The sequence below is a fragment of the Sinohyriopsis cumingii genome, chromosome 12 (genome assembly GCF_028554795.1).
Source record: "Sinohyriopsis cumingii isolate HCF-2022 chromosome 12, ASM2855479v2, whole genome shotgun sequence".
Taxonomy (NCBI): Eukaryota; Metazoa; Mollusca; class Bivalvia; order Unionida; family Unionidae; genus Sinohyriopsis; species Sinohyriopsis cumingii.
Window position 1 is genome coordinate 68746253 of NC_142972.1, and position 24757 is coordinate 68771009.

A 24757-nucleotide genomic window follows, 5' to 3' on the forward strand; every position below is an offset into this window, starting at 1 on the left:
CATCGACCACTCCGATGGCTTCAGTGGTTAGAGCTCAGTTTTCTTGTTCCCCATATAATCTGGTGAAATGTGTTACGAACGTCGGACTACCCATTAATAAACATGTATATCGATATTGCCCTCTGTGTTGAAATAAACAATATATCATATATATTTATCTACGTTTACATAAATGAATTAAATCATGTGATCTCTACCCAAACTTGTCCTTCACTTGTAATTCTAATCGGTTACATTGATCAGGAAGCTCAGCTGAATACGAATGGTACTGAATTTTTTAAGCTCAGTGTGTACATGATAGGATTGTAAACTGTTATCACTTACCTTCTATTTTGAGAAAGAAATATGCAATTGTATCCATTTTTCTCTAGGATGAAGGTAATACTCATATGAGTTCATAATTTTTCGTCACCAGTGTGATGAAACTGTTCATCATCAATGTTGAATCTTTGTATAATTTATTGTGAAATAATTGCTATTTTTGTCGTTTGAAATCGGGTTCTGTTTTTACTACTGTGTGTATTGGGCACTCGGCTTTCCACTAGGAGGCGCTCAGTTTAACCTTTCAGAATTCTTCCATATTTAGTCATATTCGTGAAAACTTTGTCATGAATTTCCCGAGTGTGTTCCCAAGACCTATAAATAGGGGTGATATCCGCCGTTTTGGCAATTGTGATTCAACTGGACTTCAGTAAAGATCTCAAGACCAAGCAAACAGAACAAATGTCTCTAGTCATCTCAGCAGATAATTTAAAACAAGGTAGACCAGTTACTACCGACTCATTAAATTTAGTACTCATAATGACAACTATAAGGTTTCTCTGAAATTGTTTCAACGTTTATTTCCTCGTTATAACAGATACAATTTCCCACTGAGGGATTTAGCTAACGACACTGTCACTGTGTCGTCTTCAACGTAGCCATCTGCTATCCACTGGATATTTAGTATGGGCATTATTGAATTTCCACCGCAATTACATGTATCATTTTGAAATCACAAATTCCATCCATTTTGTAGTAGTTGTGTCATTAAGACACGTTTGTTGTTACAAAACGACACAGGGCCCAGAGTGGCCGAGTGGTCTAAAGCGCTCTCCATTACGGATCACTACCATCTCACCTCTGTCTGCGTGGGTTCGAGTCTAGGATTCGGCCAATGTGGGTAGGTGAGAAAGCTTGCCAGTAACTTCTCGTACGTCAGTGGTTTTTCCCGGGTTCTTACTCCACCATGAATACTGACCGCCATGCATAGCCTATCGTGTGCTGAAAAATGGAGTTAAACCCCACAACAACAACAACAACAACAACACACAGTGTCGCATTCAACTCAAGCGACAAACTACTAACATCCTGTTCCAGACTGTGTGGCTCAAGACGACAAACTGTGACGCAGCCAACCCATGCGACACACTATGGACATCCGGTTCCAGACTGTGTCACTCAAAACGACAAACTGTCTCAGCCAACAAATGGACATAGTACACAAATAATTTTACTGTATGTTCTCTACACTTGTTTCTCAGTACTGACCTTTCCACTGTGTGACAATCAATGCAAATCATATGTTAATCTAAAAGATGACTTCATGGTGAAGTTCTTGTCAAAGGTTGACCTGCTCTTTTTTTAGATGCTGGACTGTCAACATAGCAGCATGTAAACAGAACACAAATTTCACTTCCAGATCATCACCAAGGCCTTATTACTCACTGTGCACTGTCGCCAAAATACACACAGACAACAACACCCTGAGCTCATATTATCAAGAATAAACAGTTACCTTTAAATCCCTACCAAAAATGCATAAATAAAACTCTTCTATAACCACCAAAATGAGAGAGGAAAAAATGTTCTAAAAATAGACAAGAACTACATTCGTGGGTACTGAACTGGAAGTATTAATTGTAACCCGATTCCTGTCATGACAGGCCCCATGTTTTACGCCAATTTTAGTCAAGCTTTTATATTTGCATGCTATACCTATTTCAACCTTTTACATGAAGTCTTTTTAAATTTCTTTGCAAACAAAACATGTGACACCTGTCAGAAAGTATGTAGTGCTGGTGGTCCACAGGGTGCAAGTTCTGGTCCAAGTGCTCTTGAGAAACCAAAACTAAATTTGCTATATCTTCCTTAATTATAGGAATTTTTCAATGCAGTAAACACCTAATTGTAATACAAGATGAGTCCTGTCTGAAAATATGTTTGAAAATTACAAATATTGATACAGTAAATTTTAATGGCAAATTAAATAAACATTTAAATTTTGAAAACTACATTTTATTGAAAACTTAAATTTTCATACAAGTTTTAAAACACAGTTTGACAAATTTTAGACAGAAAAGTTGACTAATGAATGGTATTTAAAACAAATGGTAGTTTGGGTCTGTACAACTGATATCATTTTTCCCAGGGGTAGTGAAGCAACATAGCTCATAGTGATTTTGGCAGCAAACTGCAATATGTCTGTTCAGATGCATATAGGTGTACACACTAAAGAAACAATGACAGGTACTATGTTCGACATTTATTGTATCAGGTACTTAGGCAGTTGTTTCCACAACTAATAGCACATTCAGATTTAAAGTTCTGATGAGACCACTACCATGTTTTATAGCAAAAATGCATTCCATTTCAATGTCGATAACTACAAAAGGTGGCAATGGGATAGGAAAATAGTTTCTAGGGAGGCTCTACCTTACTGAAAAATGGTGCTGATCTCTCTCATGAATACCTAAGCCATGTCTTTGAGGTGCTATATATCAGTGTGGTGATATGAACTAATCTTGGTCACTTATGGCAGTACACTGCACATGCCCTTATGAAACCTTGCTATCACCACCAGACTACTGGAGAGCTTCCAAGCTGATCCAACTCTAACACTTTGTTCCAGATACCAGGCTAGACCTGAAAAGATACAATATGTTTCACTTAATTCTAGAAAATAGTAAGATCTATGTAAATGAAGTTAAAATGTCTTAGATATGGTGATTTCAAAATAACATTAAGGTTGCAAGGATGGGGGAAAATATTAAACTTGACAGAGTGACACTCAGAAATGTGAAACAATGGCCATGTATTAAAGTGATAAATTCATCCTAAAAATATATATGAGTTTTCTAGAAGCATGTTTAGCCATTTACAAGTTAAATAACTAATCAGGTAGACTATGTATCATAAAGTTTAAGGCAATGTTGGGGCAGTGAGGTTTGATCATTGGTGCAAACATTAGTACATACCAGTATCCAGGAAAGTCAAGTGACAATGTACTAAATTAGAATATATTACTACATGCAAACTTATTCATGAGGGAAATAACAATTTTGGATGTTGCAAGTGAATACAACCAAATGTGGTCACACAGGTCAACTAGAGATACCAATAAATCCTATATCATCAACAAAATGTGAAATTCTGATCCCCAAAACATGTAAACAAGGATGGAAATTTGCATATGTGGGACATATACAATGTACTTGTTAAGATCAAATGTGCAAACATAATTCAAATGATCTGTTTGAACATTTATAGTGTATTTTTAAGAGTGTTGGTTACCAACTATTAAGCTTATTGATTCAATGGAATCAGATATCAGCTGATGCTTCAATACCGCACTCTGTCAAAGTACTAAATTTAAATATGTTACCATACATAGGCATATTCATGATGAAAATAACATTTTCAGTGCACACAGCCAGAAATGTGCCTTACAGATTCACTATAGGTACAATGTCAGCCTATATGATATACTGAATGTGAAGTTTTGATCCCAAACATTCTAAACTGGATGGATATTTGTTCATGTGGAACATGTAACCATGTTAAGATCAGTTGTACAAAGTTAAATTCAAATAATCCGTTTGAATATTTCTTATGCAATCTTTAGAGTGTCAGTTAACAAATATTATTAGTAATTAATAATGCATAAAGCAAGATGGATCATTAGAATTCCCATAACATCATGTAGGCCACAATGATGCACTACACCAGTCAATATCTTAACCAAACTGAACAATAAAATGGAATGCATTTTGTGTTCAACTTAATCATTTTGCTGTTTTCTTACATCCAAGGGTAAATATACCTGGAGAAAGCATATTTTATCCCTTTGACCTGTATTTCATTCTCAGACAGTTTAAAATGATTTAGTAGAGAACTTGAGTAGGTTCTAGTATAAAGTTGTAATCACTATCCTCTCACTAAATACCTTATAACTATGTTTATAAACAATTACTGAAGGCTATACAAGCAAATGCATGTTACTCAGGAAGGGACCCCATCATAAACACATAAATTAACTGCTTGGACCCCTAATAAATAGTCTGAAATACCAATACAAATTATAATTTTGTCTTCGTGTATTTTAAATGAAGGTCTCAGTTTGACTTACAAATATATTTTCTCTGAAAAATGTGTCAAATATTCAACAGTGGAGCTTGTATATGGTGTAGGAATATATACATGCTGATAACATTTACTATCATTCCAAAAAATATTATATATGTGCGATTTAGGAGGAAATTTTACTTTATTTAAAAAATTTAAAATTTTATTCAAATTTTTAAAATAAAAATTAATTTTTTATGTTTAATTTCATTCTTATATTTTCAAGTCAATATACATAACACATTCAACTTTCATGTGTCTATCATTAATAATAAAGATTTTATACCAATTTAAACTTTACTCCAATACTGCTCTGACAGGACATAGAACACAATTAATTTTACTATATGTTCTCTACATTTGTTTCTCAGTACTGACCTTTCCACTGAGTGACAATCAATACAAATCATATGTTAATCTAAAATACCTTCAAAGATGACTTCACAGTGAAGTTCTCATCAAAGGATGACCTGCTCTTTTTTTAGATGCTGGACTGTCAACATAGCAGCATGTAAACAGAACACAAATTTCACTTCCGGATCATCACCAAGGCCTTATTACTCACTGTGCATTGTCGCCGAAATACACACAGACAACAACACCCTGAGCTCATATTATCAAGAATAAACAGTTACCTTTAAATCCCTACCAAAAATGCATAAATAAAACTCTTCTATCACCACCAAAATGAGAGAGGAAAAAATGTTCTAAAAATAGACTAGAACTACATTCGTGGGTACTGAACTGGAAGTATTAATTGTGAACCGATTCCTGACAGGGTTAGACAATTTCACCCCCATGGACAAAACTTCAATCCGTATCAAATCAATGTCTCTTAAATACTGCTGCAAAGTTTTAAGGAATTTCATCCATGAATAGGACAGTTACAGGCTTTTAGCTGACACCACTGTAACACAAGCACAAGCCAATTCCAAATGGCCGAATTTCAAAAATGCATAAAACTTAAAGTTTAATTGTGATTTTGCTAATGAAAATAAACACTTCAAATAAATTGTAATTAGTTTTTAGTTCTAACACCAATCTGGAAATTACTACAAATTAAACTTGACAGTTGAACTTTCTTAGAAAATTCAATTTTAAAAAATGATACATATTTTGATATGAAAATTTAAATTTAACTTAAATTTTAATGAAAATTTGAAACCTGAAGTTGACAAATTTTGTTCTATGGCAAAGTCTCTCCATTGCTTTGTCATAAACATTAATGGTTTTCCTTATCAGGTGTGAAGCAATTAAACCAGAGCTTGTCAATGAAAGGTAACACCTGAAATCTGGTAGCATCTAAATACGCAAGCTAGGTCTAACCAAGTACATGACATCATTTCCACCCATGAAGGGGAGGAGTCTTCAGATGTTAGGCTTCCAGTAGTATTGAAGAGTTGGTGAAGTTCTCTGAAACCAAGCTAGCATGCTTCTCCTAGTTATATAAGTGAGAGAGAGAGAGGATGATTCTTGTATTTTACATGCAGTTATTGTAACTGAAACCATGAAAGGGTACAAGAAGAGGAAGACAACTTTTTTTAAACCTGGATATATTCCACATAACAAAGGAGTCGCATATCTGACTGATGACACTCTACCAAGTTCCAGTGCTGCATCTGTTCCAGTGACCAGAAGAACTGATGCAGACAAGTTCTCTCTCATAGCAGTAACAAAGCCAACAAATGGGGGTCTCAAGTCAGTTCAGGCACCAGACTGTAATGGCACATCTGGGTCTGCAAAAATTCTACGACAATCATCCAAAGCAAAACTGGACCTGAAAGAGACAAATCTGAATGAGCACGATGGGACATGTACGATCTGTATGAAAAAAATGTTGAAATGTGGAATTATATCATTCATCGCCATGGCAATCAAGTCAACATATGTGGCAGACCAGAGTTCCCACCAGAGTTCCAAATTGCTAATGAAATAAAATGGGGACTTGCTTGGAAGCATACTATGATGTGTAAAAACTGCAGCTTTAAGTCACCAGAGTATAAGTTGTATGATGAGACAAAAACAAATAAACCTGGGCCAAATCCTGCTGCTGTAAATATGATGTTTCAAGCTGGACTACAAGATACACCAATAGGCAACACCAGGGCTAGATACTTGCTTGCAGCCACAAGCTATTGGAATTGCCTGCGAAACTGTTACAGAAAAGCAATACATTGTGGGAACTACAATAGAAACAAGCTGTGTTGGAGTGGAGCATGGCTGAAGGGGAAAGGTTTTGATGTGAAATGTCCAGGAGACCATGTTGACTGTACAGCAAATCTGTCACCAGTTGCACCACATTCAGAGTATGAAATGGCAAGAGAAATGGGAAATAAGCTTGTGCTGCAAAAGATTCTCATTAGACATGCAACAACAGATGGAGATGCACAGGTTGCTGCTGGCTTCCAAAATGCTTACACCATTCTGCATCCAATGTGGAAAGTAGAAAGACTGTCGGATCCCATCCATTTGGGTTGTTTACAGTTCAAATGGTGTAATTCTGCGATATTTAGTGAAAACATGTTCCCAGGAATAAGAACAAGAGAAGGTAAGAGGCTCAAACAGAAAATTGTCAGCCAAGACATTAAAGCACGTTGCGGTTTAATCTTCAAGCAAATGATGGAGGACAATAGTGGTGATGTTACAAAAATTAAATGTCAGCTTCCCCAAGTATTGGATGCCACTCTGCGCTGTTATTCAGGGGTCTGCTCCAAATGCCGGCATTATTCAAAGGTCTGTGGGGGAGGAAGTACTAACAGCTGATGGATGCGATCAGCATACCTGGTGGGCCCTCATCAAATGACTCATCTCAACATGACAGAAAATGATAAAAACATCCTGCTAGAAGTTCTGAAAATGAAAGTCTCCTGTGATGTTGTAGAAAGACTGCGACTGAACACAAACACACAGAAATGTGAGGCAGTGAACAGATCAATCAGTGTTTCATTACCTAAAAATGTGCACTATTCCAGAAACTTTGAGGCAAGAGTGCATTCAACAATACACAGACTCAATAACAGCCTGGGATCATCACTGAAAATAAAAGTGACACACTTGGGAGGTAAACTTTCAACAAGGACTCTGAGATCACTGGAGACAATGGATAAAGACTGCACTTACCATCAGTTGAATCAAAAGCATCCCCAAACCAGGAAACATATTCTAGCAAGGCGAGGAAATATGATACAGGCCCATCTGAGGTACAGGACACAGCAAGGCAATAGGAAGTCTGACTACTGCAAAGGACTGCTAGATACCAAGGGCGATCACTCCTATGCAAAGGTTTAGCAGGAGTCAATGGACACTGCAGACAGAAAAAGTTATCTTAATTCCATGTGCAAAATGAAAGTGCTCAAAGACACCATGAAGAACACATTGTACAGAAGGGAAAACTGTAATGGGGAAATCCGTAGGTAACACAACGCATGTTATGTGCAGTTATGTTACTTACTACCACCTGATGAGACCTATGGAGAGGTCGAAACAGTTTTCTCTGAATATGAAGACACAAATAAAGAAATTAAAAAACAAAATAAATAAAGATTAAAAAAATCAAAATTAAAATAACATGACATGACAAGACATGACTTAGTAGACTAGCTGAATGAATGAATGAAATGAAGGAAGAAAGGGAGGAATGTATTTAAGAAAGCACTGTCATACCAGCATGGTCTACTAAAATAAAGACCACACTCTTTCCTTTCTCCTTGTTACTCAACACAGCCATCCATCCTTCCATCCATCCTTCCTTCCGTGCCATACATAAATTGATATGGATGTGGGTGGGTGTAAAGGATATATCATGATACCTGAATTTATTCCATATTACAATTTCAGCTTTATCATGCAGTCTGGATAGTTCACCATGGCCAATGCAGTGACCATAACCTTTGCAATTCTGCCTATTATTGTTAATGGAATGATGCTCTAGAACCAGATGATCCACATTCACACACAAACTATTATGGCATAAATGGGATGCATCAAGCTCTTTTGGTATAGTCAGACTTCTCAACTTCACCATCAGTGCCAGTCTGTGAACATGTTTTTTCTTCCATGTGTTTGTCACGGGATCCTTATATGATAATAGGCCATATAATACATTGGCTGTTACATTTCCTGTCCATATTTTACAAACACTATTATGTGCTATTATAGAATTCAATGAAATTTTTGCCGACAGGCTTTGAAAAAAATCGTCCATTGCAACTTCTATATGGTGTAGGAATACATTGCTGCTAATAATAATGAGTGTCATCTCCAACAGATACAATTTCTGTGAATTTATAGGGAAAAATTTATTTTTAAATTTGTAATTTTTTAAAATTAATCTTATAAAGAATTAGTTAAATTTTTTAAATTTAAATTATATTTTCTGATTGCTACAGTCAATATACACAAGGTGTGAATATCTCATGTGTCTATCGTTAATAATAAACATTTTATAGCAATTTAAAGTTGAATCAATGCTGCCCTGATAGGACATAGGACACAATTAATTTTACTATATGTTCTCTACGTTTGTTTCTCAGTACTGACCTTTCCACTGTGTGACAATCAATACAAATCATATGTTAATCTAAAATACCTTCAAAGATGACTTCACGGTGAAATTCTCATCAAAGGTTGACCCTCTCTTTTTTTAGATGCTGGATTGTCAACATAGCAGCATGTAAACAGAACACAGATTTCACTTCCGGATCATCACCAAGGCCTTATTACTCACTGTGCACTGTCGCCGAAATACACACAGACAACAACACCCTGAGCTCATATTATCAAGAATAAACAGTTACCTTTAAATCCCTACCAAAAATGAATACATAAAACTCTTCTATCACCACCAGAATGAAAGAGGAAACAAATGTTCTAAAAATAAACTACAACTACATTTGTGGGTACTGAACTGGAAGTATTAACTGTAACCCGATTCCACAAGATGACGGTGTTATGTCCACTCTACTCAGAGTCACGTAAGAAACTATAAATCAATGAATGAATTGACTAAGCTCCTTGCACTTTTTATCACAGTAAAGGCTTCCATTATTTAAATCGGTAGGGGGTACAAACAAACGGGTTTGTCTTATTATAGGATATTGAAAAATCAAAACCCCACATTTATTCACAATGGAAAAAGTGTATTGACACGAGCATATTGACCGGATGCTAATACCAGTTTGAAATCATAGGTGGCCTAGGTATGATAAATGCTGAAAAACTCAATAGCCTGAAGGAAAAACAAATCACATCAAGTAAGAAAAGTTCCTCAGTTTACTCTTTTAGATACGTTCTGACATCGGACCATGATACTAAATTATAGACAGGGTAAGTAACTTCCAAACTCATGTAGATACATATGATTCTACGACACCTTCCTTCATTAACTTGACAGCGGTGGATACTGAGATAAGTTTCAAATTACCAGTCACTCGAATCAAGTCTTGGAATCTAGTTCAATGAAAGAATTACATACGTGTTTGCAAATATCTATTTAAAGGACAATATTGAATAAGGGCCATTTTCTGCCCCCGTTTTTATGGGGGAAAAATTCTTGTAAATATCACAACTCTGTGTCTTATTGTATTATTCGATGTATAAATCACCCTATTCTGCATTTTGTACAAGACCATTTGAGCCAAACACTAAATCAAGAACTTCCAGGCGATCTTTTAATGGAAACCCAATTATATCTTCCATTTGCCTATTTGCGCTTTGCTTTAGATGACGAGTACAAAGAACGTGTGTGCTACCAGGCAAACAGCGTTTTATAGAGGTTTTGAATGCCAATTCCTCATCTGTGCCGATAGTCAGTAACTGGAGCTGGTTGTCTGTCAAGTTGTCAGCGACGTCATGGAGGAATGCAGAATATGCCTTGGTGCTTGAGTTGGTATGGATGAAAGTTGGGCCGAACACAATCGGATGATCATCTGTAGATGTCTTTATAACGGATAAGTCTTTGAAAACTGTCGGAGTCATTTGAAAATAACCAAGGTTATAGGTCTTGTCCATTCCAAGAACGCTACCGCCTTCAATACAGCAGAACCTCTTAATGTCTGTGATCTGTTGTTCGTTGTAAAGAGTCACGACTGGGTGTTGTAAGCCATTCATATGTTTCACAGTTTGGAAGAATTTGCTTGTTTTGGTCATTTCTTCCACGCAAACAATATAGTCGGCGATGTTCCCTGATTTGGATGGGCTGTGCTGTGTTCTTGCTATTGAATGTTTAATATTTCGGCATTGTTTCTCGCCTCTTGGTTGCTGGTAATCGTCATTTCTTTCAGAATGTACCATTCTCTCTACTTCCTTCACCCCTTTGTGCTCTAGTTCGTTTGTTAATCTTTCTCTAACGTAAGGCTTGGTTCTAATGTATATGACGTTTTGCGACGGATGTTTCACGGATGCATGATATGTTCGGGACGAGAATTTTCCAATGTATTCGGCAAGCGCGATGTTGGTGGCAATATCAGATAGGAGATTATCAGCTTTCTGGAACCACGTTATCCGCCGCTTGAACTGATCAGGTCCTGACGGAGAGCTCTTTAGGGTTTGGTAAATTCTGTGAACGTGTATGATCTCATCTGCTAATGGTTGTGGTTGTAATGGCTCGTAGATACGCTTTTTGTTGACGTTTCTTTCGACGCAGTACACATCTTGCCGTTTAACAATCATCAAGAGAGTGCCATTTCTTTCAATAAATGTTGTGGATGGTGGTGCACACTTGGCCCAAGCGCCACAGTCGTCCCAGAACTCAGACCTTTTTCCCGAAGTACATTTCATGATGTTGTCGACGTTAGTGATAATAAAATACATGCCGTCTTTTCTTCCAGATGGGATCTCTTGTAGAACAAACTTTGGATCTTTCATCACGTCCATGACAGATTTGAGATCCATGAACTTCTTTAAAGGACCTGGCACGAATTCATCAAGGTATAATTCATCGTCTTTTTCAGAATTAGTTGCACTGATGTCTGTTTGTGAACTGAGTATTTGTTCAAAGTTTATGTCAGGAACATGAGCATCTAGTGATTTTCTTCCTGTTTTTTTGGGAGATGACTCTTCCTGTATTGTAGATAAATTTGGAACGTACGTTCAATCGTCATTTAATTCATAATCATACATTTGCTGTGAGCGCGTATCCCTCTGATTGTCTTCTATTTCTGAAGTTGATTGGGATGGTGGAATCTGAATGTCTTCCATAGCAGGCTCCTCCAACCATGTTGTAGATCCCAACTGATTTTCACGGATACTTTCATTTTGAGTCTTTTCCGCCATTTTTGAGGATTTGGGTGAGGCATTGATCGCAATATATTCCAATGTCAACTCTACGCACTCGGATGTTTGAGTCAGTGATACCAGGGGTACAAAGTGGTTGGGAATCCACAGTGCTTTTCTTTTCTTGATGAAGCCGTTCTTGTTTGCAGTATTTGTGTTTATCCACATGATGGTTATGATTGGTTTCTCTGGATCACAGAACATCGGTGTAAATACACAATTCAGTTTGACAAAGCTATAATCCTTCGACCCATTCACTGCAGGCTACACGGATTCTACTTTCAAATTTAACAAATTTGATAAGGCCATCATATAAAAAACTGATACAGGCTTTCCAAGAGTTGGACATTCCAGACATTCATCGTGAAAGTCAGGCGAGCACAGCAAAAAGCCTGAATACATGGGATGTTTCTGAATTTTGTCTTTGTTTAGGACAAGTTTGATGCCGCATCTGTAACGGAGTTCTATACTTTTTGATTCGTTGCCGACAAGGTAGGTGGAAAAGGAGTTGAACAAGCAGTCTCCGTCACCAGTAATGTAACAAGCAGTTTTTGAAGACATATGGTAAGCCGCCACGATGGTATTTGAGCCTGGATCCTGTCTGATACCTTCAAAGTTTGTATGGACTGTGGTGTCTAAATCAGTGTTCTTTATAAAGAGATGTTCTCTTTCAGCAGCTACTGTCAAGGACTTTATACCTTCCCTAGTGCTCTGAAAGCAAACAAAATCATATATACTCAACAACATCATCAGCATCATTATTGAAATCATCATCATCGTCATCAGCATCGACCACTCCGATGGCTTCAGTGGTTAGAGCTCAGTTTTCTTGTTCCCCATATAATCTGGTGAAATGTGTTACGAACGTCGGACTACCCATTAATAAACATGTATATCGATATTGCCCTCTGTGTTGAAATAAACAATATATCATATATATTTATCTACGTTTACATAAATGAATTAAATCATGTGATCTCTACCCAAACTTGTCCTTCACTTGTAATTCTAATCGGTTACATTGATCAGGAAGCTCAGCTGAATACGAATGGTACTGAATTTTTTAAGCTCAGTGTGTACATGATAGGATTGTAAACTGTTATCACGTACCTTCTATTTTGAGAAAGAAATATGCAATTGTATCCATTTTTCTCTAGGATGAAGGTAATACTCATATGAGTTCATAATTTTTCGTCACCAGTGTGATGAAACTGTTCATCATCAATGTTGAATCTTTGTATAATTTATTGTGAAATAATTGCTATTTTTGTCGTTTGAAATCGGGTTCTGTTTTTACTACTGTGTGTATTGGGCACTCGGCTTTCCACTAGGAGGCGCTCAGTTTAACCTTTCAGAATTCTTCCATATTTAGTCATATTCGTGAAAACTTTGTCATGAATTTCCCGAGTGTGTTCCCAAGACCTATAAATAGGGGTGATATCCGCCGTTTTGGCAATTGTGATTCAACTGGACTTCAGTAAAGATCTCAAGACCAAGCAAACAGAACAAATGTCTCTAGTCATCTCAGCAGATAATTTAAAACAAGGTAGACCAGTTACTACCGACTCATTAAATTTAGTACTCATAATGACAACTATAAGGTTTCTCTGAAATTGTTTCAACGTTTATTTCCTCGTTATAACAGATACAATTTCCCACTGAGGGATTTAGCTAACGACACTGTCACTGTGTCGTCTTCAACGTAGCCATCTGCTATCCACTGGATATTTAGTATGGGCATTATTGAATTTCCACCGCAATTACATGTATCATTTTGAAATCACAAATTCCATCCATTTTGTAGTAGTTGTGTCATTAAGACACGTTTGTTGTTACAAAACGACACAGGGCCCAGAGTGGCCGAGTGGTCTAAAGCGCTCTCCATTACGGATCACTACCATCTCACCTCTGTCTGCGTGGGTTCGAGTCTAGGATTCGGCCAATGTGGGTAGGTGAGAAAGCTTGCCAGTAACTTCTCGTAGGTCAGTGGTTTTTCCCGGGTTCTTACTCCACCATGAATACTGGCCGCCATGCATAGCCTATCGTGTGCTGAAAAATGGAGTTAAACCCCACAACAACAACAACAACAACAAAACAACACAGAGTGTCGCATTCAACTCAAGCGACAAACTACTAACATCCTGTTCCAGACTGTGTGGCTCAAGACGACAAACTGTGACGCAGCCAACCCATGCGACACACTATGGACATCCGGTTCCAGACTGTGTCACTCAAAACGACAAACTGTCTCAGCCAACAAATGGACATAGTACACAAATAATTTTACTGTATGTTCTCTACACTTGTTTCTCAGTACTGACCTTTCCACTGTGTGACAATCAATGCAAATCATATGTTAATCTAAAAGATGACTTCATGGTGAAGTTCTTGTCAAAGGTTGACCTGCTCTTTTTTTAGATGCTGGACTGTCAACATAGCAGCATGTAAACAGAACACAAATTTCACTTCCGGATCATCACCAAGGCCTTATTACTCACTGTGCACTGTCGCCAAAATACACACAGACAACAACACCCTGAGCTCATATTATCAAGAATAAACAGTTACCTTTAAATCCCTACCAAAAATGCATAAATAAAACTCTTCTATAACCACCAAAATGAGAGAGGAAAAAATGTTCTAAAAATAGACAAGAACTACATTCGTGGGTACTGAACTGGAAGTATTAATTGTAACCCGATTCCTGTCATGACAGGCCCCATGTTTTACGCCAATTTTAGTCAAGCTTTTATATTTGCATGCTATACCTATTTCAACTTTTTACATGAAGTCTTTTTCAATTTCTTTGCAAACAAAACATGTGACACCTGTCAGAAAGTATGTAGTGCTGGTGGTCCACAGGGTGCAAGTTCTGGTCCAAGTGCTCTTGAGAAACCAAAACTAAATTTGCTATATCTTCCTTAATTATAGGAATTTTTCAATGCAGTAAAAACCTAATTGTAATACAAGATGAGTCCTGTCTGAAAATATGTTTGAAAATTACAAATATTGATACAGTAAATTTTAATGGCAAATTAAATAAACATTTAAATTTTGAAAACTACATTTTATTGAAAACTTAAATTTTCATACAAGTTTTAAAACACAGTTTGACAAATTTTAGACAGAAAAGTTGACTAATGAATGGTATTTAAAACAAATGGTAGTTTGGGTCTGTACAACTGATATCATTTTTCCCAGGGGTAGTGAAGCAACATAGCTCATAGTGATTTTGGCAGCAAACTGCAATATGTCTGCCCAGATGCATATAGGTGTACACACTAAAGAAACAATGACACGTACTATGTTCGACATTTATTGTATCAGGTACTTAGGCAGTTGTTTCCACAACTAATAGCACATTCAGATTTAAAGTTCTGATGAGACCACTACCATGTTTTATAGCAAAAATGCATTCCATTTCAATGTCGATAACTACAAAAGGTGGCAATGGGATAGGAAAATAGTTTCTAGGGAGGCTCTACCTAACTGAAAAATGGTGCTGATCTCTCTCATGAAGACCTAAGCCATGTCTTTGAGGTGCTATATATCAGTGTGGTGATATGAACTAATCTTGGTCACTTATGGCAGTACACTGCACATGCCCTTATGAAACCTTGCTATCACCACCAGACTACTGGAGAGCTTCCAAGCTGATCCAACTCTAACACTTTGTTCCAGATACCAGGCTAGACCTGAAAAGATACAATATGTTTCACTTAATTCTAGAAAATAGTAATATCTATGTAAATGAAGTTAAAATGTCTTAGATATGGTGATTTCAAAATAACATTAAGGTTGCAAGGATGGGGGAAAATATTAAACTTGACAGAGTGACACTCAGAAATGTGAAACAATGGCCATGTATTAAAGTGATAAATTCATCCTAAAAATATATATGAGTTTTCTAGAAGCATGTTTAGCCATTTACAAGTTAAATAACTAATCAGGTAGACTATGTATCATAAAGTTTAAGGCAATGTTGGGGCAGTGAGGTTTGATCATTGGTGCAAACATTAGTACATACCAGTATCCAGGAAAGTCAAGTGACAATGTACTAAATTAGAATATATTACTACATGCAAACTTATTCATGAGGGAAATAACAATTTTGGATGTTGCAAGTGAATACAACCAAATGTGGTCACACAGATCAACTAGAGGTACCAATAAATCCTATATCATCAACAAAATGTGAAATTCTGATCCCCAAAACATGTAAACAAGGATGGAAATTTGCATATGTGGGACATATACAATGTACTTGTTAAGATCAAATGTGCAAACATAATTCAAATGATCTGTTTGAACATTTATAGTGTATTTTTAAGAGTGTTGGTTACCAACTATTAAGCTTATTGATTCAATGGAATCAGATATCAGCTGATGCTTCAATAGCGCACTCTGTCAAAGTACTAAATTTAAATATGTTACCATACATAGGCATATTCATGATGAAAATAACATTTTCAGTGCACACAGCCAGAAATGTGCCTTACAGATTCACTATAGGTACAATGTCAGCCTATATGATATACTGAATGTGAAGTTTTGATCCCAAACATTCTAAACTGGATGGATATTTGTTCATGTGGAACATGTAACCATGTTAAGATCAGTTGTACAAAGTTAAATTCAAATAATCCGTTTGAATATTTCTTATGCAATCTTTAGAGTGTCAGTTAACAAATATTATTAGTAATTAATAATGCATAAAGCAAGATGGATCATTAGAATTCCCATAACATCATGTAGGCCACAATGATGCACTACACCAGTCAATATCTTAACCAAACTGAACAATAAAATGGAATGCATTTTGTGTTCAACTTAATCATTTTGCTGTTTTCTTACATCCAAGGGTAAATATACCTGGAGAAAGCATATTTTATCCCTTTGACCTGTATTTCATTCTCAGACAGTTTAAAATGATTTAGTAGAGAACTTGAGTAGGTTCTAGTATAAAGTTGTAATCACTATCCTCTCACTAAATACCTTATAACTATGTTTATAAACAATTACTGAAGGCTATACAAGCAAATGCATGTTACTCAGGAAGGGACCCCATCATAAACACATAAATTAACTGCTTGGACCCCTAATAAATAGTCTGAAATACCAATACAAATTATAATTTTGTCTTCGTGTATTTTAAATGAAGGTCTCAGTTTGACTTACAAATATATTTTCTCTGACAAATGTGTCAAATATTCAACAGTGGAGCTTGTATATGGTGTAGGAATATATACATGCTGATAACATTTACTATCATTCCAAAAAATATTATATATGTGCGATTTAGGAGGAAATTTTACTTTATTTAAAAAATTTAAAATTTTATTCAAATTTTTAAAATAAAAATTAATTTTTTATGTTTAATTTCATTCTTATATTTTCAAGTCAATATACATAACATATTCAACTTTCATGTGTCTATCATTAATAACAAAGATTTTATACCAATTTAAACTTTACTCCAATACTGCTCTGACAGGACATAGAACACAATTAATTTTACTATATGTTCTCTACATTTGTTTCTCAGTACTGACCTTTCCACTGAGTGACAATCAATACAAATCATATGTTAATCTAAAATACCTTCAAAGATGACTTCACAGTGAAGTTCTCATCAAAGGATGACCTGCTCTTTTTTTAGATGCTGGACTATCAACATAGCAGCATGTAAACAGAACACAAATTTCACTTCCGGATCATCACCAAGGCCTTATTACTCACTGTGCATTGTCGCCGAAATACACACAGACAACAACACCCTGAGCTCATATTATCAAGAATAAACAGTTACCTTTAAATCCCTACCAAAAATGCATAAATAAAACTCTTCTATCACCACCAAAATGAGAGAGGAAAAAATGTTCTAAAAATAGACTAGAACTACATTCGTGGGTACTGAACTGGAAGTATTAATTGTGAACCGATTCCTGACAGGGTTAGACAATTTCACCCCCATGGACAAAACTTCAATCCGTATCAAATCAATGTCTCTTAAATACTGCTGCAAAGTTTTAAGGAATTTCATCCATGAATAGGACAGTTACAGGCTTTTAGCTGACACCACTGTAACACAAGCACAAGCCAATTCCAAATGGCCGAATTTCAAAAATGCATAAAACTTAAAGTTTAATTGTGATTTTGCTAATCAAAATAAACACTTCAAATAAACTGTAATTAGTTTTTAGTTCTAACACCAATCTGGAAATTACTAGAAATTAAACTTGACTGTTGAACTTTCTTAGAAAATTCAATTTTAAAAAATGATACATATTTTGATATGAAAATTTAAATTTAACTTAAATTTTAATGAAAATTTAAAACCTGAAGTTGACAAATTTTGTTCTATGGCAAAGTCTCTCCATTGCTTTGTCATAAACATTAATGGTGTTCCTTATCAGGTGTGAAGCAATTAAACCAGAGCTTGTCAATGAAATCTGGTAGCATCTAAATACGCAAGCTAGGTCTAACCAAGTACATGACATCATTTCCACCCATGAAGGGGAGGAGTCTTCAGATGTTAGGCTTCCAGTAGTATTGAAGAGTTGGTGAAGTTCTCTGAAACCAAGCTAGCAAGCTTCTCCTAGTTATATAAGTGAGAGAGAGAGGATGATTATTGTATTTTACATGCAGTTATTGTAACTGAAACCATGAAAGGGTACAAGAAGAGGAAGACAACTTTTTTTAAACCTGGATATATTCCACATAACAAAGGAGTCGCATATCTGACTGATGACACTCTACCAAGTTCCAGTGCTGCATCTGTTCCAGTGACCAGAAGAACTGATGCAGACAAGTTCTCTCTCATAGCAGTAACAAAGCCAACAAATGGGGGTCTCAAGTCAGTTCAGGCACCAGACTGTAATGGCACATCTGGGTCTGCAAAAATTCTACGACCATCATCCAAAGCAAAACTGGACCTGAAAGAGACAAATCTGAATGAGCACGATGGGACATGTACGATCTGTATGAAAAAAAATGTTGAAATGTGGAATTATATCATTCATCGCCATGGCAATCAAGTCAACATATGTGGCAGACCAGAGTTCTCACCAGAGTTCCAAATTGCTAATGAAATAAACTTGGGACTTGATTGGAAGCATACTATGATGTGTAAAAACTGCAGCTTTAAGTCACCAGAGTATAAGTTGTATGATGAGACAAAAACAAATAAACCTGGGCCAAATCCTGCTGCTGTAAATATGATGTTTCAAGCTGGACTACAAGATACACCAATAGGCAACACCAGGGCTAGATACTTGCTTGCAGCCACAAGCTATTGGAATTGCCTGCGAAACTGTTACAGAGAAGCAATACATTGTGGGAACTACAATAGAAACAAGCTGTGTTGGAGTGGAGCATGGCTGAAGGGGAAAGGTTTTGATGTGAAATGTCCAGGAGGCCATGTTGACTGTACAGCAAATCTGTCACCAGTTGCACCACATTCAGAGTATGAAATGGCAAGAGAAATGGGAAATAAGCTTGTGCTGCAAAAGATTCTCATTAGACATGCAACAACAGATGGAGATGCACAGGTTGCTGCTGGCTTCCAAAATGCTTACACCATTCTGCATCCAATGTGGAAAGTAGAAAGACTGTCGGATCCCATCCATTTGGGTTGTTTACAGTTAAATGGTGTAATTCTGCGATATTTAGTGAAAACATGTTTCCAGGAATAAGAACAAGAGAAGGAAAGAGGCTCAAACAGAAAATTGTCAGCCAAGACATTAAAGCACGTTGCGGTTTAATCTTCAAGCAAATGATGGAGGACAATAGTGGTGATGTTACAAAAATTAAATGTCAGCTTCCCCAAGTATTGGATGCCACTCTGCGCTGTTATTCAGGGGTCTGCTCCAAATGCCGGCATTATTCAAAGGTCTGTGGGGGAGGAAGTACTAACAGCTGATGGATGCGATCAGCATACCTGGTGGGCCCTCATCAAATGACTCATCTCAACATGACAGAAAATGAAAAAAACATCCTGCTAGAAGTTCTGAAAATGAAAGTCTCCTGTGATGTTGTAGAAAGACTGCGACTGAACACAAACACACAGAAATGTGAGGCAGTGTACAGATCAATCAGTGTTTCATTACCTAAAAATGTGAACTATTCCAGAAACTTTGAGGCAAGCAGCAGAGAGGGTGAACAGACCACTTAGGGGAATGGTCACCCTTGTGTTTTACCAAAAAAAAATAGTGACCACTCATAGAGGTCAATTACCACGTCTACGATTATTGTTTGTCCCAAACAGAATTGTAGACGCCCCTCTCTGCTGCTATCAATATTGGGAATCATCATCTGAATCATGGGAATCTTCATCTGTTTCATCTTTATTTGTTCTATGTTTCAAGTAATATTCAAGTTCTGATGGTGGTTTTTCTATTTTGGGATTTATGTTTTTTCTTTTTCTGTAATAGTTCATCAAACTTCGATATCGATCTCCACCGCAATTTTTGCAAATCTGATATAATCCTCTAACGCCGTTGTTACATCCAACACATCTTCGTGGACCAGCATGAGGGTTTTTCTTTATAAGATAATTATGTTTCTTGCAATATTCTCCACGGCACCTTTTGTTGCATTTATCTGTTGTTCCTTGACGCAGCCACGCACAGTTGTTCATTATATTAATGATATCTGTTTAATTCAATTTAATTTTATCATCACCCCTGTTACCCAAATATTTTATCAATACCCACACGATATCTTGTTCTTGAATCATGTAAATTTATTGTTATAAATCCATGCGGGGTAGCTTGCGCTCGTGAGAAGAAATTTTTGAATTTAATTATATCCATGTCACCACCACACCAGGTTTGATGAATATTTCGCAACGTGTGTGTGTCTACGCCATTAAACACAACTAAAATGTTGCAGTTGTCTCTGATCACTTTTGGTATTTGTGTATATCGTTGAGTAACATAGATCACGTCTGTATTTTTATGTCTCCCTCGGGAAAATATTCTGGCTGGATTTGATTGTTTATCTAGCATCACATCGTCGTATACAACTAAATTATTAATAAATCCGTCTATGGAATCTACGGATGGTGCTTCATCAATATCGGTTATAAACTCTATAACATCATTATCTTCATCCAGTAATCGCGCGTTTTCATTGAAATCTTTAAGTACATCATAACATCGCTGATCATCAACGGATGGTGCTACTAAATACAACTTATCCCATTTCAACCATCTCATTATCAGATTAAGTAATAATTGCGTCTTACCCGATCCAGATGGTCCTATGATAATCATTCTGATGGAGTTCGGTAGCGCAGGATGATGCTTAACTGGCTCTCGCTGCCGAGTTGCTGAGAAATCAATTATATCCATATATATTATAACATGAATTTATATTGTTTACGTTGTAGAGTTAAAACTCCAACTACTGATTTAGCCACGGTTACAACAAAAAATAAAAAAATAGCGTATGGTGGAAAATGTTCTATATGCGGTAGAAAGAAATTTTCGTTTTTACCTAATAAGCGCGGTGGTGATATTGCTAATTTGATGTCAAAGTTTCCAGGGGCTCCATGGGCTAAATACAGCGGAGAAAAACATCTACCAGGATATAATTATTGCGGTCCTGGTACCAGACTCGATATCAGGCTCGATGATCAAGATCAACCAAAACCAGGCGAGGAACCAATAAACGCTATTGATCGAGCTTGTCATGCTCATGATGTAGCTTATAAAAGTAAAAATCTACAAGATAGGCATATTGCAGATGTAAAATTAATTCATTCATTAAATTCTATAAAAAATAAAAATATTAGAGAATCATTAGCTAATTGGTTAGTAAGATCCTCGATGAAAGGTAAATTAGCGATTGGGGCTGGTAATTAATAATGGAATCAATTTATTATTCGCCGAGAGGATACTGGAGAGGCAAAGCAGCAATTGGTAAACTCGCTGATGCAGCGGCGGTTAAACATTCTACTGCTAAAACGTGGTTATCTAAACAAGCAATATGGCAAATTTATCTACCACGTCCTAAACAAATTCAGTACTCGTATTTCGATGTCAGTGTTCCTAATGAAGTTCATCAAGCTGATATTCTGTTTTTACCTCATGATACTGTGCGTGGAAAAACGTACAAGTACGCGCTAACCGTAGTTGATGTTGCAAGTAGATATAAAGAAGCAGAGCCGCTATCGGCGAAAACATCATCTGAAGTAGCCGATGCGTTTGAACGAATTTATCAACGAGGACTCGGACCACAAGGTGGTCTACGATGGCCGCAGCTACTACAGGTTGATCCTGGTAAGGAATTTCATGGTCCAGTATCATCGTTGATGAAACAACATAATACCAAAATACGACGAGGTCATACTGCAATTCATCGTGATCAAGCAATTGTTGAGCGATTTAATCGAACACTTGCTGAACGGTTATTTGGATATCAATACGCGAGGGAATTTATTCAGGATAAAAGATCTCGCGAATGGGTGGCAAGATTACCAATCGTGATAGCTGCATTAAATAATGAGATCACACGAACAACCAACATGAAACCCATTAGCGTGGTCACAAAAAAAAATATACCAACACAACGAAAAGATGCTGGAAAACAAAAAATATTAGGTGATGTCACAGTCAGATATTTATATGAGCCTGGTGAACTTGAAGGTGGTAAAGCGAGAGCGACTGATCCTATTTGGAGTGTTACCACACACAAAATATCTACCGTGACAAGATCCACTGGAAGAAATGTAGGCGTTTCCAGACCTGCAATCTACAGATTAGATTCGGCCGCTCCTCAACGTGGATTTACACGTGAACAACTACAAATAATTCCCGCGGATACACAACTACCACCGCGATCACTCCGGTGATTTCGATCACTTAACTAGCGCCTCTACGTCGATTACACTCAAGACAGGTTAACATGGTATTTTCTCGTGTATGACCGCGACTATTATCTTTTCTATCTACGGTAAATTGTCTTGAATCATTACTCGAATATCGCCATAACATTATACAATTACAACTGGTGCAATGATTGTTCTGCTGCTGTTTTAACTCAATAATAAATTCAACATCAAGATCAAAGTCACGTTTATTTTTTTTTGTCAGATTGTTTGTATCCGATTAATTTTTTTCTTATTATATCATCATCGATGATGTTAAATTTATCAACGATTTCAGGAATTATGATTCTACGTAATTGAGATATATTTCTGACCCTCGATACCGCCAAATAAACTAAATTTGACCACTCGATGCGATCGTCTACAATCCAGACTCGTGTATCAGAAATAGTTAATCCCTGAGACGAGTGGATTGTCATGGCGTATCCCAACACCCATGGAGATTTGTCAGCGCGTAATGCATCTTCGACCACACTGATATCAACGGCGACAATATCATTTAATACGAGAATCTGTTTCCTTGACTCTGTCAAGGGTCCTGGAATATCGACATTAATATTCTGTTTTCGTGTATCTGATGGTCTATAACACAACGGTACGGGTAGTTCTGAATATTGTTCTTTCTGTAGCTGAAATAACTGTTGTTGTAAAGCGTCTCTGATTATTTTTCTACTTGCTACGATCAAATCGTTGGGTCTCCATGAGTTCAAAAAATCACTCATTGATGTCTCTGAGATCACTCCACGTATTATTTCACACTGAATTTTGTTTGATTGTAATCTGATTAATTTTTTAAACTCCTTCAAATTTGCATCAAGAGCTCTATGATCATCATCTATTTCTTCGTAATAATCAACGAAATTTTTTAACCAATCATGTGGAGATGGTCCAACAAAGGGCGGCGGTTGACCATGATCGCCACACATTATTATGGCGGTATTTTTCGTCAACAACCAATCAAGAAACATTTTTAATGTATCCAATAACACCGTGCATATCTCATCCCAAATAATTATTTTAGGTATATATTTTTCTCCCATCCGTTCAGGAGTCCATGTATCCCCGCGCCATCGGAAGAAACTATGATACGTACACGATTGTACTTGCCGCTGTTTCATCTCACGTGCGAGTCTATGTGTGGGTGTCAGCACGATTATATCTGAATTTCTAAAAACATTAATCGTTCGAGTTGTTTTGCCGCATCCACCAGGTCCATTGAGATATACTGTCTTATATCTAGTTATTGGATCACTCAACGATGGTGCCTTCGACATTTCTGATATTTTATTACCCTCACGATAAAAATCTCTCATTGGAACATCTGCTGATTCTGTGTAATTGTGTAATAGTTCCTTTTTTATTCTCCACGAACCCCATCGTTCATCATTACTTGTAAATTTCATAACAGGTTCTAAATATTTACTTGAAATATAAAACGAATCTGTTGCGACTCTGACTGCGGTCTCAGGAAATCTATTAATCATCGATAATAAATTTATAGAAACATAAGCCAACATGGAAGATCTTAGATGAGTATATTGCGGGGATACGTCATTTATGTAACTAACGATCGTACCTAATTTTGTTCCGTCGGATAAATAAACACTCTCTCGATTTACAAATGTATTTTTCGCCGTTGTATCAGCGATTATAAAATCGTACTCGGCATCATCTAGAATTAATCGTGCGTGATGTCTTTTATAATCATATGCACCACCTTGAGTAAATTTACCTATAATTTTTCTACCGAGATCTTTTGCGGTTTTGAGTCTATTAGGAATATCATCTTCGGAAATATCCTTAAACTCGCTGATAACTTCAGAATCTGACATGGGCAACCAAACTTTGGTCTGTGCATGATATGATATAATTGCCTCACTGACCACCAACGATGTCAGTATCGCACAATCTAGCATATATCGCAACAAAACTATAGGTGCCCAACGTTTTTCACAAAAATGTCTGCCAAACCAAACATAACAAATCTTGTGAAGATTTTCGTTAAACTCGAACGACTCAATACAGGCGAATCCAGTCAGATCAAAATCAGGTAATGGTCCATTAATTGCCACTCGCGTCATCTCGTTTGTAGGGTGACCAAATCTTTCAAAGTACGTAGAACAATCTCCGTATCCCAGAAAACTTCTTGGATAACATGCAACCATATCAACCGAAATAACATCATTGTAATTGTATTTGGTATTCCATAAT

The 24757-nt window shown here is 36.7% G+C and overlaps 2 long non-coding RNA genes across 2 annotated transcripts; both read right to left on the bottom strand.

The window, feature by feature from the left end:
- Positions 1-2582: 2582 nt before the first annotated feature.
- On the bottom strand, positions 2583-6576 carry LOC149786665 (uncharacterized). Its single transcript, XR_016425003.1, has 2 exons — positions 5985-6576; positions 2583-2904 (listed from the first exon to the last, which is right to left on the bottom strand). It is a non-coding gene; the product is annotated as an uncharacterized LOC149786665 (long non-coding RNA).
- An 8501-nt stretch (positions 6577-15077) lies between these two features.
- On the bottom strand, positions 15078-18586 carry LOC149786666 (uncharacterized). The gene is made up of 2 exons (XR_016425216.1): positions 18415-18586; positions 15078-15350 (listed from the first exon to the last, which is right to left on the bottom strand). It is a non-coding gene; the product is annotated as an uncharacterized LOC149786666 (long non-coding RNA).
- Between the last annotated feature and the right edge of the window lie 6171 nt (positions 18587-24757).